General features: G+C 35.5%; 2 long non-coding RNA genes across 5 annotated transcripts in view; both read left to right on the top strand.

Moving 5' to 3' along the window:
• Positions 1 to 417: 417 nt before the first annotated feature.
• LOC101884032 (uncharacterized) lies at positions 418 to 2,295 on the top strand. Its single transcript, XR_223230.6, has 5 exons — positions 418 to 1,022; positions 1,225 to 1,312; positions 1,419 to 1,548; positions 1,663 to 1,805; positions 1,995 to 2,295. It is a non-coding gene; the product is annotated as an uncharacterized lncRNA (long non-coding RNA).
• Positions 2,296 to 12,413: 10,118 nt separating this feature from the next.
• The window catches only part of LOC141384915 (uncharacterized), a 47,640-nt gene continuing 41,824 nt past the window's right edge, over positions 12,414 to 18,229 (top strand). For all 4 annotated transcript variants that reach the window (XR_012405488.1, XR_012405491.1, XR_012405490.1 and 1 more), the window contains exon 1: positions 12,414 to 12,672. This is a non-coding gene — a long non-coding RNA (uncharacterized lncRNA). The remainder of the gene's footprint in view (positions 12,673 to 18,229) is intronic.

The following is an 18,229-nucleotide window of genomic DNA, read 5'->3' as shown; positions in this document are numbered from 1 at the left end:
CTATGCATCTATCCTTTAGTCCATCTATCCATCCTCCAGCCCATTCATCCATCTTTCAGTCCATCCATCTATCCTCCAGTCTATCCGTCCATCCATCCATTCATCCTTCAATCCATCCATCATCTATCCTTTAGTCCATCTATCCATCCTCCAGCCCATTCATCCATCCTTCAGTCCATCCATCTATCCTTCAGTCTATCCTTCCATCTATCCATCCACCCATGCATCCTTCAATCCATCCATCATCCATCCTTCAGTCCATCCATCCTTCAGTCCTTCCATCCATGCATCCTACAGTCCATCCATCAATCCTTCAGTCCATCCATCCTTCAGTCCATCCATCACCCATCCTTCAATCAATCCATCCATCTATCATTATTTTTATTTTTATTATTTAAGAACCAGAATATTAGAAACATACACAGCAAATTTCTGGAGTTGAAAAATTAGGAGTTAGGCAAAAAAGTGTGAAAGAGTAAAATTTTTTGAGTTTATTTTTAAACTTTAACACAATTTTGTGTTATGGGATACCCCTTGCTGTGTTGTATTTTGGAGTTCATTATCTGGTGTTCAGAAACGTGCTTTAACTCCTTACTAGAGTTAAATTTTTAGAAAGTCCGCCATTACACAACTCTGCCGAGCAGCACATGAGAACTGGAGTTATGTTCTTCTTTGTGAGGTAGGTAAAAGTGCATTGTTATACAATTCTAAAAGCTTTTTCTAAATGTTGGATGTTTTGTAGCAGAAGTGTGTTTTGCTTTAGCTGTTTCATTTTGTACTGTGAGGCTAGTGACTGCATGTGGCTAACTTAGCATAGCATGTTAGCTTTTCCAATGTGGCTGTTTTGTGCAGTATTTTTAAAAATGTTGTGGATATGAACAAGCTAACACTTGCTGATAATCTTTTCTTCCCCTGTGTTTCTAAAAATGTGTGTTCTGCTGTCAAAAAGAAGCGATAGGCCTGCTTGATCAGATGGAGAAACCTTCTGTTCACATTTCAAATAGGCTAACTTACACAACGAGGTAATGTCATTATCTTTTATCCAGCAATAGAGCTTTATGTCTGTAAGATTTAATATGTGTAATATTGCTCATGAAATGTTTTGGATTGTATCATGATTTAGTCGTGACCATGAGAGTATGCTGTTTTCAGCTATATATACACATTACATTTTCAATCACACTAACATAAGTTGGTAAATAACATTTATCTTTTTTATTTCAGGCCACGATGCTGATAAAAGTGCTATTTGGAGGCAAGAAAAAATATATTAAACTGGAAGAAGATTGTTTCTTGGATTTTCTCAGTGCAGGTGAGTTTTAGTGTAACAGAGTATTTTTTAAAAATTATAATAATAATAATAATAACAGTCATTTTGAAATTTATTTGATAAATTATACATTGTTGTTCTGTTGTAGTCCAGCACAAGTTTGTGATACCAGAGGATACAGCATCGAAAGTCACAGATGACCATGGCATAGAGGTGGATGAGGATGTATTTCAAGAACTTGCAACAACCAAAGAAACATGTCATCCACACTAATGATGGTAGGTTATTTAAGAACATTTTTATAGATTTTGAAAGTTGGTTTCATGACTCAGAGTGAAAGTGTGCATTTCAGAACCATTTGCTGAGACGTGTTGTTGTTGTTTTTTTATCAGATTTGACTGTCCTGCAGCAAGGGTCTGTTGAAGTGCCCTCCTCCCTAAGTCTGACAGATACATTGTCTGTGTCAAGCAGTTTGAGCAGCAGTGATTCTGGATCTCAAATTATTCAACCATTAATGGGCAGTGTCCAAAAAAATGTAAGTTTTTTTTTTAACTTCCATATACATAGATCTTATACCGTAAACATAACAAAATAACGTTACAAAATGAATGCATTTTAAAATAAAAAAATAGTATAAACACAGTTATTAGATTAAGTTTTTTTGTAAAAAAAAAAATATCTAATTTTGGTTATCTTTCTAAATACTTTTTTTTCTTCATTTCAGAAAATCGAGCAAATTCTAACTTCAAAGCCAGCAGAGTTGACTGTGATTAAGGAGAATGACAAGATATTTTTTGCTGCTTTTGATTCCTGCGAAGTTAATTTTATATAATGTAATGTGTTGATTGTCTCATGCAATTTTACTAAGCCATTGGTTATAGTTGGCACTAGCTGCTAACATATATTAATTGTAAATGTTTTGCTGTTAGATTTAATGCTTTGATGACAATTAATTTCAAAGTGTGTACATTGATGGAAATTCTAAATCTAATGTGTGGATTTGCATGAATAAAAGCAGTAAGTAAAGAGTATTGCATCAGTTCAGTCATTTTCATATATATATATATATATATATATATATATATATATATATATATATATATATTTGTTTGAAGTACACTTTAACTCTAAAAAGTGTTACATTTTAACATTGGTAAGAAGTTCATATTATACCCAAATGTAAAAGTACTCTCTGTAGGATTACAATTTTAACTCCAGAAAGTGTTATAATCTAACTCAAAAAAATGTGTTAAAATTCAACTCCAAAAGCAGAGTGATTTTAACTCTGAATGGGAGTACATTTGATGGTCACGCATGTACACTCAGATTGAGTTGATTTTGACTCCCAGGGAGTTTATTCCAAAGACCAGAATTTGCTGTGTACGTACATACATACATACATATATACATGTTAGAACATATTAGAATATTGAAACTAAAGTAGCGGCTACTTAAAATCCAGCTTTGAACCACAGGACTATATCATTTTTAAATACAAAAAACACCTCTTTTAAATTGTATGAACTTTTCAACATAGCATTTGTTTACTGTAGTTAAATGCATGCTTAGCATAAGAGCTTTTCATTGAAAAACCTTAAAAGTCTTATAGCAACCCTGAATGTATATTTCAGGATAAAATAACATTGCATTTATTTTACTTACAGCAGACAACACAAAGCTCCTATCTATTCTCTGTACCTCTGCATAACAATCAGCCAAGTGCTGCCGGACTTTAATTGCAAATGATATTTTATTTGAATCTCCAACCTGCGCACAAAGGCTGTCCTTCAATTGCAGAGGGCATCAGTGCTATCGCAACCCTGTCAGCCCTTGTGCACAATGATCTGGGTTTAAACTCCCTCATCTCTTTCACTCTCTCCATCCTGCTGCTATTGATGTGAAGGCTCCAGTAGGCCTCCCTGCATATTTATTTGTGCGAAGTGAAAGGAGGTATCAGTGATCCGCTTTGAAGCTGGGTTTGAAGGGATGCATGTGTGACTGGGTGTCAGCTTCGAGTGAGCCACGGCGTGCTGCATGTGTGTGCACTTGGAGGGGTTGCACACTTTTTGCATCAGGTTGATGGAGAGCAACTTACGCCCATTGGAGTGATAGGGGTTTGATGTTTAATTAGCCCCCAGGCTCAGACGTGTCTGATGGAAGGGAATTTCGGTCTGTCTTTCTTTCTGTTTTTCTTTCTGTTACAGCATACGTAACACTGAATATATTTATTTTGTCTTGCCAGGTGTGTGCATGTGTGTGTTTGGGTTTGTGTGTAAGTCTTTGTATTCCTTACATTGTGGGGACCACATGTCCCCACAAGTATAGCAATAGGAGACATTTTGACCTTGTGGGGATATGTTTTTGGTCCCATTATGGAAAAGGCTCATAAATCCCACAGAATTAGATATTTTGAAAAAATAAAATTGAAGATTATTTCCTGTGAGGGTCTGGTTTAGGGGTAGAGGGATAAAATATACAGTTTGCACAGCATAAACACCATTGTGTCCATGGTAAGTGCCCATAAAGATCATTTCTACATTTATTTCTTATATTTATGGATGCTCTGATCAGGATTTTTGCAACCGATAACGAGTACCAATTCCTTGTCAAAACTCAGCCAGATTAACGAGTACCGATCAAGTCATGAAATGTGATTAACGGGTGATACCGATCTCTGGCCGATTGATCGAAGCTTCCCTAATTATTTACTTTAATCCATAACATAATTTACTTATTTGTGATTCAAACACTGTTTTTCAATATCAAAGATATTTCACATCATCAGAAGCAGGATTATTATAGTCATCTGAATCAAAACATTTTTTAATACACGTAATCTTACTCTGAAAAAGTTGCCAAGGAAATATTTCTCATTTTATTTAGGGTAATTTAATGTTCCAAAATAACTCAAATTGTATTAAAAGTTATAAAAACTGCAGTCAATGTCAAAAACACAAAAATTACCAGAACTTCATCTTTAATTCAATTAGGGGGACTTTTAATCGCAGGTTATTTATATTTAAATAAGAAAAAAAAAAAAAAAAAAAAATATATATATATATATATATATATATATATATATATATATATATATATATATATATATATATATATATATATATATATATATAAATTCTCAAATTATGTCAAATGCAATTAGTTTCATAATTACTTCAGTTTTTTTTTTTTTTTTTTGGTTGAAATTATAATTGAAAATACAGCATTTGGCAGATTAACAGATTTGACATAATTAAAAACTGTGTGTTTAGAAATGGTCATTAAATCTGAAGTTATTTATAGTTAGTGGCTTTTAGTTTCATTATTGTAAAATTTACAAGTACTAGATTACATTTTTTGAATATCCTGAATATAAAGTACACGTTTGCTGCACATTCATTGAAAATGCAGTTATTTTTTGTAATTAGCACTGTCGCCTCACAGCAAGAAGGTCGCTGGTTCAAGTCCCAGCTGGGTCAGTTGGATTTCTGTGTGGAGTTTACAAGTTCTCCTTCGGGTGCTCCAGGGTATTCGGTTTCCCTCACAGTCCATGCTCAATTGGTGAAATAAAGAAACTAAATTGGTCGTAGTGTATGCATGTGAGTGTGTATGGTTTCCCAGTGCTGGGTTACAGCTGAAAGGGCATTTGCTGTGTAAAGCATATCCTGGATGAGTTGGTGGTTCATTCTGCTGTAGTGACCCCTGATGAATAAAGGGACTAAGCCAAAAAGAAATGAATGAATGAATGAATGAATGAATGAATGAATGAATGAATGAATGAATGAATGAATGAATGAATGAATGAATGAATGAATATTGAGAGCGTGTGAATGTTTATGTGTGTGCGCCTAAATGAACTTTGTTGGACAGTTAGCAGAATTGTTCAGAACTTTTGTAGGTACTTTGAGACCCACAAGAGCACAGAAATCAAGCTAAGACAGACGGTGAGAGAGAGAGAAGTCTGCTAACGACAGATGAAGGAGCGATGCAATGAGAGGAAGGAAACAAAAGAAGCATTTTAAACTGGATACCCAAAGGCTTTCTAGCAGCAAATAAAAATAAAGCCATGCTAATCTTGCCTGTGTTTAAATATGATAGAAAACACAGCCCTGGAGCAGCAACATAAGCTTTCATTTAGCCCAACAGAGGAATCAATTTGAGCTGAGGGAGCAAACATATCACACATACACACTTTAGTGCAATGGGGCCTCGACATGCTAACACATTAATCCTGCAGTGAGACCTTGAAAACACACGTACACACATATACAACCACAAACATCCACTAACCTTTTAAGTCTCCTTGGATTTGTGCTAAAGGAACTCAGACGGGAAGGAACATAAGAGAGAATTAATTTAGTATGTCCTTTATTTCACCTATGAAAGAGTTAGATGGGTTGGGTTTGTTTGTGTTCAATTGTTTATTAGCTTTAGTTAATAATCATATACCTTTTAAATTTGTTAAACATAGTGAAAGTTCCTTAGAATAACTATTTCATCTTCTGATGTGGGCAGCATGGTGGTTCAGTGGTTAGCACCTCACAGCAAGAAGGTCGCTAGATTGCGTAGGTTTCCTCCGGGTGCTCCGGTTTCGCCCACAATATGCCGTAATAGTTGGCGATTCATTCAATGGCGTCCACTGATAAATAAGGGACTAAGTTGAAGGAAAATGAATGAATGACTGTTTAAATTGGCGACATCTAATACATCAATTATTTATTTTGTTTAGTTGTAATTTGAATACACAAATTAAACTAGGTCTACCTTTTAAGATCAGCTGACTGAACTTTTGATATTTGTTGCTTAATTTTCTTTTTGTTGCAAGCTACTTTGTATATAAATGACTATAAAAGGCTAAAGTCTTATAGTCAAGGGATAATGGATTTTTTATTATATATATATATATATATAATCTTTTATATTTGTTATTGTTGTAGTGCCTTGGGTTTTTGAAAAGCATGTTATAAATGAATTGCACCGACAGCCTAAAAGTGCAAAAACAACCATCTAGATCAGGGGTGTCCAAACTCGGTCCTGGAGGGCCGGTGTCCTGCATATTTTAGTTCCAACCCCAATTAGACACACCTGAACTAGTTAATCCAGCTCTTACTAGGTATACTAAACATCCAGGGAGGTGTGTTGAAGGAAGTTGGAGCTAAACTATGCAGGACACCGGCCCTCCAGGATCGAGTTTGGACACCCCTGATCTAGATGGACACTGCCTCCCTATTACATGGCTACGTGACTCAAAAGTAAGCAATTGGATGTAATATTTTACTATTTAATTAAACATAAAGCTTGCAGGAATATAACTGGCTGAATGCTGCCTACATAACCTGTGTATTATCAATTATTGATTTTCTTTTCGGCTAACGGCTTAGTCCCTTTATTATCCGGGGTCGCCACAACACGTTTTTACGCAGCGGACAACATATATATATATAGACCTGTGATTTTAAAAAATAGCTGAATAAATAACATTTTTAAATGAAATAATAAATCATAATATGTATGTCTTTTTTTAATGAATTATTCAGTAACTTACCCATAAGTCATAGGTTTACAGTTTATATTAATTTTAGGCTTACATTTAGGGTTATGTGCTTCTACATCATTGTTATCCAACTAATTTAGGCATAGATTTCAGGAATAATTACACTTAGGGTTAGGTTTAGGGTTAGAGATAACACGTTATAATACTGGGCAAGATTACATGCACATATACTTACTAACAGTCAAGATGATTCATAGAATACCTGGATAAGCCTTTGTTATTATTTTCAGTGGTTGTTATAGTATTTGTAATAGTCTCTGATTCATGAACAAGGATCGATAAGGTTGCATCTGTATGCTTGACAAAGGTATTGCAACTTTCATATTATTCGTATTCACATATTTGAGTATCAACTTCATATTGCTGGTATATTATGGTATTGCAATGTGTAAAACTGGAGAGGAGAGTGTCTTTGCAATTGCAATTTGAAGCACTTACGCAATCAGAATATGAAACGTTTTATGTCTTAGATGCTTCAAAGAGGTTTGAAGTATGAAAATCAATACACTGACGTAAACCTGACACATTGTTGCTCTGTATGAGCTTCATGATGGAGATATTTCAGCAATGTGTCTTTCAGCGATTGCTTTTCAACTCGTGACGAGGCCAGAAAGTGGCCTTGGTGAAAGAAGCCGAAATTACTTCTTACTCGGAATTCATTATCAATGTGAAAAATGTGATTTTAAAGGAAATATTTGGTTATTTTTGAGACAACATTTGATCTGTTAACTGTTATTTCAATTTTCATGCCACAACTATGGAAGCTAATACGCTACTCACAGCAGGCCTCTTTATTAGGTACAGCAGTTCAGCTGCTTAGCAAATGTGGACGCGATTCAGACGATCTTCTGGCGTTCAAACTGAGCATCACAAGAGATAACAAAAGTAATTAAAGTGACTTTGAACATATGAACTTATGTCTGTATGGGCTGCTTTGAATATTTCTTAGTATTTCTAGCATGTTGTGCATTAATAATTCCTTTTTTAAAGATGAATACTAAATGAAGAGTCATAACCCTTTAACCAAAATATTATTAAAATTAAAAATAATAATAGTTTAGATAAAACAGTACGTAATACAGTGCTTCACTTTGATGTCTAGCCATATTTCAATTTCTGCATAACAGATATTACATTGAAATTACAGATTGTTTGTATTGGACTGTATGTGTAACCTAGAAAATTTATAATGTTTGTTGAATATTAAACCAAATTTTTTGATCAAGTTGGTACCTGTAGTTTGCTTGAGTAAAACACAAAAACTTCTGACATGTGTCTTTCCTTCAGGCCTCTTTCTAATGTGACAATGTAGAAGAAAATATAGACAGAGCTTGCATCACAACTGTCCTCAAGTTTCACCACTAAACAACAACTGCAAGTAAACATTACATGTCCTTTAAAGAAATGCAATGTGAATTTACAAACAAGTATGTCATTTCTAACAATCAAACTGCCAGAACAAATTTTAAACAGTATCTTCCACCATCTGAAGTGGTCACATGACTAAAAAAGCATTTTTGGTTTCAAAAGAATCTGTTTTCACAAATCAAAGTGCAGATGCATACACTTTGGACAGCATTTTCAGTAAGCTCAGTTTTTCTTAACAAAATGTGTGTGGATGGAAGGCCAAGACAGATAGGAAAAGATGAAAATGTATTTACTTGTGTGTGTCTGAAGGGATAGTTCATCCAACAATAAAAATATACTCATCATTTATTTATATTCAAGTGGTTCCAAAACTTTGAGTTCCTATGTTCTGTTAAACACTGAAAAAGCTGAACCTGAAACTTTTTAAATCAATGGTTAAAAAAAATATAAATAAATACTATGGAAGTCAACAGTTACAGGTTTACAGCTTTCTTCAGAATATCTTCTTTTGTGTTTAACAGAAAAAAAGAAAGTCAAACCGGTTTGGAACAAGTTAAAGGTGAGTTAATGATGACAGAAGCTTCAGTTTTGGGTGAACTGTCTCTTAAAGGTAAACTTTTCAGAACATCCACTGGAAAATGCCTAAGACAATGTAGTGTAGCCAATAAATTAATTCTTTATAAGGTAAAACTTTATTTTGATGGTCCATTTGAGTATTAGACTGTCTGCTTAATATCTGTTGATACTGCTCCTTATATATAAGATATTTAACTATAAGAAACTTTGCAAGTACATGTCAACCTACACTAACCCTAACCCCAATCCAACAGTCTACTTATAATCTAATGAGAATTAGTTGGCATGTAGATAAAATGTAACCTAAATTCAGTAAACGGACCATCAATATAAAGTGTGACCAAATTGATTTCTCGATTCTGAGGCATTGAGATTTGAGTGTCCATTCCAAAATTTGGAATTGATTTCATAAGAGGACTCCTGTTTTAAATTTAAAAGAACTAATTCATAATTTGACTCTCTCGTGCTAATTGTGATTAGAAATCATTTGTTATAAATGATAGGATGTATTTCCTTGAACAGATTTGGAACATTCGTTTAAATAACTGGTTCGAATAACCATATCAGCGCTTCACTAAAGCCAAGGGTGTCCAAACTCAGTTTGCCAGGAAGTTTGTAATATATCTAGTCAGAGCTTGATTAGCTGGTTCAGGTATGTGTGATTAGGGTTGGAGCTAAACTCTTCCGGACACTGGCCTGAATTTGGACACCCCTGACTTAAGCCATACATTGCAAAATTTCTAAGAGCTCATAGAATAATAGAAAACAATATATATATGCTTTAGAAATGACATTAGCCCACATGATGGACTGAATTTTAGTCCACAACAGAAAGTTTTGAGCTCCATTCTGAATACATAAAATGATAACAGATGCATGATGGGAAGAGTTTTATCCTATTATTTGTTTTTAATAAAATTCTACTTTATTTTAAATACATGCACATGCACTTTAGGCACGATATGTTAGTGTGGCATGTATGCAATAAAAATTATGTGTTTGATTGAGCTTCCTTTTACTTCTGGTGGAGAATTTAAAAAAAAAAATTTAAATAGAGTCGCAACAATAGGGAGGAATCAATTCTCAGAATAGAGTCTGACAATTTCAGAACCACGAATTGAGATTAGCCCTATTTCAACCCAAATGTGGGTAAAACATGAAAAAATAGAAAATATGAAATACAAACCCAACCGTTTGGTTAAATCTGGGTTAAAAATGTAATAAAAATGTAACCCAGCAGTAAGGTTTGTCCCACATTTGGTTGAAACAGCCCAGAATGTTTAGAGTGTGTAACTAATGTAATTCATCCTCAAGGAAAACATCTTTCTGTCTGTCTGTCACGTTTGTTCTTGTTTGCTGGCCTTTTGTTTGTTCTTGAAGAGGCTTTGGAATATTAGAGCGTGGAAAATTGACAAATTAAGTAAAACAATGATAATATCCTGATCAAAAAGCTCCCTGGCTGTGCCCTTCTCTCCATCGCTGTTCATGCTGTCAGGCTCCTGCCTCTGCAAGTATATGTGTGCATGTGTGTGTGTGTGTGTGTGTGTGTCACCATGACACTCGCATCAGTCTGCTGTTCCCTGAACAAAAAACAACATGAGAATGAAAAAGAAATGCTTTTGGCAGATTTGCACTGAATGACTTCACATCAAAGATTTGGCAAAGTCTCAATCGGGGCAGCAATACTAACAGCATTGTCTCTGACATATGTGTGTGTGTTTGAGTGGGCATGTGTGTGTAATTAATTTTAATGAGCCACTTTCCCTTCTGACGGAGCAGACCTATTTTTGAATTAACACATAAAATATTATTAGATGATGCAAATGTTTGTGAGCAATACACTTGTAAAGGCTATTTCTGACAACCTGTCAAGTACTCACTTGTATTGGGAATAATTCATAAAGCGGACAACTGATAAAAATACAAGTAATTAAAATCAAGTTCTTAATTAAAGTGTAGTGTAGTTCCAGTGGCTCAAACATAAGTAGTAACCATATTGACTCAATGAAAGTTCCCATCATTGGGATCTTGAGGTGATCGACGAGTGAATCACAAAGGAGCTGATGGGGATCAACAAACTCACACATATGCTCCAAAATATGTTTGTGAAGAGGTAGCTAACGTGTGTTACTTTGAGCTATTAGATAAGCCAGTGTCATTGACATGCATACACATGCTCTACCTCACGTATGCTTTCACTCTGTCTCCTTGTGGCTGATTCAAAGCAAGGACAAGGAGATCTGCGATGTGCATTTAAAATCTTTTAATACACGGCAACCCATTGATAATAATATTAATCTTAAAATGATCTTTAAAAAATGAAAAAAAAAATTATTACAACTATATACGTACCCCTGTATACATTTCTGGAGAGTGCAAAATACATCCCTGGAGGTACGTTTTTTTGCAGTTTTTGCCACTGTGTATGCTTTTTTAATTCGCATTTTTTTCCCAAGTGCCATTCACGCCTGCTGTTCTCACATAAATCCACCGGTGGCCGCTGTGTATGCTTTTTCAGATCTCAAATTTTTCAAGAGTGCCATTCATGCCTGCTCTTCTGTTGAAAATCCCCGAGAGGCCACTCTGTACACTTTTTCAGATCTCAAATATTTCATGAGTGCCATTCGTGGCTGCTGTTCTCTCGTAAATCCACCAGAGGCCGCTGTGTACAATTTTTTTGATGTTAAATCTTTTGCAAGTGGCATTCGTACCTTCTCTTCGCTTGTAAATCTACGAGAGGCCGCTGTGTATACTTTTTTAGATCTCAATTTTCTCTTGCTAGTGGCATTCTCATCTGCTGTTCTCTCTTAAATTCACTAGAGGCTGCTGTCAACTGACTGAGGGACCGATTCCTCCACCCTCCCCATTCCCAACCGATGTTTTCAAGACCACTGATTAACCCGCCCACCAACTTCCCTAAACCCAACCAATACAGTTTTCAACAGCAATACAGAAAAACAAAAGCTCGTTTACCACGTTTTCAAATCTAACCACGTTCTCGCTCACTTAGTTAATTCTTTGTTTTATTTTTTGGCTTCTGTTTTTGTTTTACCTGCTTTCTGGAACCATTCTTCATCAGACTCGAACCCCATTGTCATGGTCAACTCCTCTCTGCATCTCAAGTCCGCCAACGTACAAGCTGAGCCACTGAACAAACTGGTAACAGTAGAACAGCCATCCACATGAAGGTAAGCGGTCACCTGATAACGCAAAAAGAAACCTTCAGCCATCAGCAGCATCATACCTCCCCATAGTGTTCATTTTAAAGATGAAATGCTGCCATACGTAGCTCAGGGTACATAATTCAAGTTCTCCAGAAATGTATACATGGGTACGTTTTCACAATGAGCCTGTGTTGGTTACACAAAATTTTGTTAAATATTTGAAAAAGAAAAAATAATTTACAGGAGGGCTAATAATTTTGATTTCAACTTATGTATTAAATATTGTTGTTACTGTCATATTGTAACAATGAAAACTATTTTAAGTAAACTTTTAAAATCTAAAAAGGGGAATAACTATTTAAGTTGTGTATTATTAGTAGTAAATGTCCAAAATAATATATGGTGTACGGTTAGAGTATAATAAGCCGTTAAACCGTGGAAGTCAATGTAAGGCTGATGGTTTCTTGTGTGTTCGTTTGTATGCAGTGTCTGTAAGCATGTTAAACTGTACACTTTTATCAGTGTTTTGCTATCTCAGATAAAATTTCAATGTCAGGGCTGAGTCCCAGCCCTGTGAATTGTGATTAGTATGCTGTGACAGAGTCAAGGACGGCTGATTAATTACCCAGCATTCTCTCTGATGGCTTAGTGATGTCCTGAGGAAAGATTATTGGCATATGAAATTTTCAGCAGCAGTCATGCGATATTGCCGTCAGTACTGACTCCGAGCAGCACAAACACAGGTAAGCAAGAGTGTCATATATGAATTCATATTTTGAAATGCCATAAAGTCATCTTAGGAAGTTTCAATAAGCTCGAGAGATATGAAAATGCTTTGAAGCACAATGATTTGCATCGGATTATTAGTGCAGGTCAAAACATATAAAACAGGAAATTAATTTCTTGCTTAATTTAATGGACTGATATTATGTATTTTAGCTTCTGAGTTGCTTATTGTGGACAGTAAAGAGAGTTGTATTTAAATGTTGTCATTTGCCCATTGTTGGGAAAATTTCTGATTATGTTAGACGAAATCAGCTGTCTTTGATTGCTTATTGTGACACCTTCAATAACAATGAATCCTGATCTCCGACAAAGTTTTGACAGCATCAAATTTTCAGTTGCAGTAGTATGATGTGAAGGTTCCTACACTGCCTGTCAAATGAACTTGAGGACAGAAAATGATCATGTGTTTGAAAGAGATTGTGACAGACATTCTGTTAAAATGTATTTCATAGGCTATGTAACAAGGAATTATATGACTTATTTATCATTTAATTCATGTTATGACAGAATGAAAGTGTTCTTAAGTGCTGAAGAATGAGTAGTCTGTGGTTTCCTTCTTTGACAGCCAACAATATAATAAAGCTAAAGCCTCAAATGTTGTAGATAGTCTATATACAATGCAAAAAGGGCACAGTTGCCATATAATTAAAATAATTTAAAGCGCCACTATTATGCATTTAAAAAGGTTATATTTTGGTTTTGGGGGTCTCCAACAACTACTATGCATGAAAGGTTAAAAAACACTTGCATTGTCTTATAAATATGCATTTTTTTACCTAATTATTCCAAGGACGCCCATATGATATGTTTAGCGATTAATTTGTTCTCATACCCCGATGCTAATCTGCGCTGATTGGTCCGATGACCCAGTCTGTTGCGATTAGCTGACTGCGTTTAACGTGAGACAGAGAGAAATGTCCACCATGGCTTATCGACAATTTGGAAGTAGTCAGTGTACAGAGTGTATGTGTGAGCCCAATGCAGTTAAACACCAGCATATTGCTCTATTTCTAACCACGACACACATTCAGTATTAATCCATACAGTAGCAAAAGCTAAACTATTTTGAAACGTGACTGTCACACGTGTGTAGAAACAGCTGATGGTGGCCATAGCAACGACAAATAGCAGTGGATCACAAGCTCACAAACTCATTTAAATCCTTAAACAAAGCAGCACGTGCCGTGAACTGTGCACTGTAAAGTTCTTGTCAAGCTCCGACTTAGTCTCATACATCAATAGTCTTTTCTGATCTTTTCTTTAACAAACGGCCAGCAAATCCTCGTTGTAAGCATGTACATTGCTGAAGCACTCGTCAGAAAAATGACGGGAACACAGCACAAGGCAGGGGCTATAATGCTGAGGTATTTTTTGCAAAAATAAACTTCTACTATTGAATCTGTGTGTGTGTGTGTGTGTGTGTGTGTGTGTGTGTGTGTGTGTGTGTGTGTGTGTGTGCGTGTGTGTGTGTGTGTGTGTGTGTGAGAGAGAGAGAGAGAGACCATAACATTCTGCAGTGCACTTAGTGATTGTTTAAAGCCATTTGGCAATTTCAGTCATTGCACACTAGGCATCGATCATCTTCTTATCAGTGGCATGCGTGCAAACTTGTCTTGAAAGTGTTCATTATTCATTCATTCATTCATTCATTATCTTTTCGGCTTAGTCCCTTAATCTGGGGTCACCACAGTGGAATGAACCGCCAACTTATCCAGCGCGTTTTTACGCAGCGGATGCCCTTCCAGCCTCAACCCATCTCTGGGAAAATTGTTCATTATAATACAAAATTATTATTCTTGATTGGACTGAAATTGCCGGACTGATTTTTCTACATAGTCTCAAAAAAACAAGAAAAAAAAATAAAGTAATGACTGTAAGTTAAAGAAAAATGGTTGAGTAAAAGTAAAAATGTACATAGGGTAAAGTAAAAGGGGAGAGTAACTTTTTTTTTAAACTAGTAAATTACAATTCTGTGAAAAACTGCTCAGTTACAGTAATTTGGGTATTTGTAGTTTGTTTCTTTACACCACTGATATTAAATAACTTTACAATTAAATTTATAATCATGTGATCACATTTTAAATGTGTCTTGGCATCAATTAAGTGTCAAAAAGCAAAAAAAAAAAATAGTGATTAAAGGTGTACTGTAAGGTAAAAATATAAAATTAGCTAAAACTTTATTTTGCTGGTCTGTTTGTTGAATTTAAGTTACATTGCATCTACATGCCAACTAATTATCTGTAGATTATAAGTAGACTGTTAGGTTGGGGTAAGTGTAAGTTGACATGTACTTGCAAAGTACAGTCTACTACTACTCTAATGGACTTTCAAAATAAAGTGTTACCAAAATTATTGAGTTGACCGTTTTATAAAAGTGCACTTTTTTGCGTAAAAAATTATCATCTTAATACACTTAAATGCCTTTATTTATATTAATATTGCATTAAAAACATGCATATACTGTATTTGGTATATTTTATTAACACTTGAAAGAAATAGATTGAATTATCATTCATATCTGATAAATAGGCATTTATTGTGGCATAAATTGACTGTAAATGAATCTTCTTGTTCAGGTAATGCAGATCTAGAAGAATTCAGTGGGAATGTTAATAATTTGTTATTAACTTTTGACCTTCATTCTCTCAGTAAAGACCCTCATTTTTTATACATTGTGTTAATCACTGTAAAAGCACTTATGATTTAGCAGGCATGTGGTATGTGTATGGAATGAATAGACAATGAAAGAATTCTGACCCAGGTTTACCAGAAAAACTCCTAAAATGTATTGTTAGCAAACTAATTGTATTGGCTTTCATGCAAATTGAGAGTATGGGACAGAATCTGCACAGTTCCACACCTGCAGTTCATCTTCTTAACAAATTTACATTAATTTACAGCACGATCACCTCACAGCAAGATGGTCGCTGGTTTGAGCCCCAGTTGGATCAGTTGGCATTTCTGTGTGGAGTTTGCATTATCTCCCCGTGTTGGTGTGGGTTCCCTCCAGGTGCTCCGGTTTGGCCCACAAGTCCATAGACATGTGGTATTGAATAAGCTATATTGGCCATAGTGTATGTGTGTGAATAAGTGTGTATGGGTGTTTTTCAGTGATGGGTTGCACCTGGAAGGGCATCTGCTGTGTAAAACATATGCTGGATAAGTTGGCGGTTCATTCCACGGTGACCCCTGATTAGCAAAGGGACTAAAGCAAAAAAAAAATGAATGAATATCACTAAAATGCAATGTTTAACCTTATAATTAAATAGAAAATTAGGTAAATAACTGCCAAAAGGTCTGCTTTTTGAGAAAAAAAAGAACCACCCCTTTTATTAAGCTGGCCACAGGCCTGTATTCATTTAGACAATGCAATGCAAAGAGTATAACCTTTTTGCACCAGTCAGTTTGATTTCTGAACTACAATAATATAACAAAACACTATCTCGGTCCTCTCTTGAATACACTTTTAAGCTCTGCATTTCACTTCGAAACTGCTGAGAACAGCGCAAGAAGCAGTGTAATATCATTTTTCCACACATACACACTCAAGAAGACACCACAGGCTCATATTTTTCATGAGCCAGGGTTGTAAAACTTCATATTTTATCCCACAGCAGTATGCATGCACACACAGACGGCTCACAGTCTGAATCGATATTACAGAGCAGCACCCAATTCGCTATATTAAATGTTAACCTTTAAAATGATGCTCCTGTAGCCCCTGGAGGTCTTTGACTGGCAGCCATTCTGGCACTTTTTGCTGATGCCCTGCAGCCAATAGCAGAGCATGGAAGGCATCACATGATGGCACATATGTGTTATAATTGGATTACCCCACGGCCTGCTGGGTAAAACAGATTAAAAGCGGATCGCTCGAGTAGCAGGGCACAGTGTGGGCGCTGTAAAGTTAATGTTAAACCATCACATGCTTTCAGCGCTTCGGTTTTGTAGACAATAGATGGCATTATGGCCGTGCACTCGCTACATGAATTTTACACTGATCTTGGTTTTGCAGATTAATATTCGAGGTCTGAAACTAAGCCCCTAGAGTTTGTGGCCAAATCAGAGCTTTTTCTTGTCACTGGGGTTTGAGCAAATCAGCAAAACAGTAATGCTTGAAAGACAGAAGCGAAAAGATAAAAAAGGCGAAAATTGAGGTGAAATGAAATTGTCACAATATTTCTCACTTATAAAATTGTTTTTATCATTGTCCATAATTATTTTAAATAATAAACCCTGGACTGTAAACAATATCTGTTAATTAAGTTTCCTTATTTTGTGATTCACAAGTGTTTTCTGTTTATTAACGGTTGTGAATTGAGACCTTGATCTCCGCTGTTGACTTTTGATGTTGAAAATTCAACTCTTCAGTTTCACAAAGTGACTTTTATTGACATTTTAGTAGTTTGAGATAATATCCCAGGTAGCAAAGGATTCTGACCCAAATTTGGCATAAAGCTGGCACAGCAGGCATTTAGTCGGCACTGGCATACAGCATGTGGGCCAAACATGTCCCAGGTTTAGCAAAGTTGGAACCGTCTAGGGCTTGAGTGTCCACATACAGCCTATTTTAGCTCTTAAGTGGCCATTTAAAATACTTTAAATGTTTTATATTTTGTTACAGACATACAGAGTCAGCTGTTTTGCAGCATATGAAATGTGCCAAACCCTATTTTTGACTGTTCAAAATTGGAAAACATGTTGTTTTTAACTCTCTGATAGTCAAAAAAATTATATGTTATACATGCTTAAAAAACATTCAGGAAAAAGTGTTTTATGTAAATTCAGACCACAAGTCCACATATATGGACATCATTTAGCTCTAAAAGTACATCATATCAAAAGATGATACTTAGATTTTTATTCTAAATAGATTATAATAAGCCCAAATAGCAAAGAGAAATAAAAAATGGATGTAAAAAAAAAAAAACACAGTGGGCCTTAAGCAATTAAGGCGGCACACAAGACCGGGGCCAGATGTCAAATGTAGTATTTGGCCCAGATGTTAAAAAATGTATACATGGGTCATGTACGTTTGACCTATCTTGGAAACATTTAAATTATTTTTGAGTAAAAAAAAAAAATTATTCTACCAATTGGGTCACTTTGAGAAAAAAGCATGCCCTTGGCATAAAGCCCAATGCTTCATGGGTTTATCAATTTAATTTCAGTTGTGACACACCAACATGTCTGGCCCAATTCTGGCTTATTAACTCGGCTAAGACCTGGCCCAGAGATTATCCATGTTTGGCTCTTGTCTGGAAGCCAGACTTGGTCCAGTGATGTGCCCAAATTCACTGCGGCATGTAGGCCAAGCAAAAGCTGATTGTGTGGGCCAGAGCTGGGCTAGACAAATTTTACTGTGGGATAATGTATAAGAAATGATATTGAGAGAAATAAGTCTGTAAAATAAGAGAAAATGTACTGGTTGTTTATTACAAGGTTGTTATACTGTAATGCACAACACCAATCCAGATGATATATGACTTTAATCTATTAAGAATGTTAATAAAA

Source organism: Danio rerio, chromosome 1, assembly GCF_049306965.1.
Source record: "Danio rerio strain Tuebingen ecotype United States chromosome 1, GRCz12tu, whole genome shotgun sequence".
Lineage (NCBI taxonomy): Eukaryota > Metazoa > Chordata > Actinopteri > Cypriniformes > Danionidae > Danio > Danio rerio.
This window is presented reverse-complemented; position numbering and strand designations above follow the sequence as displayed.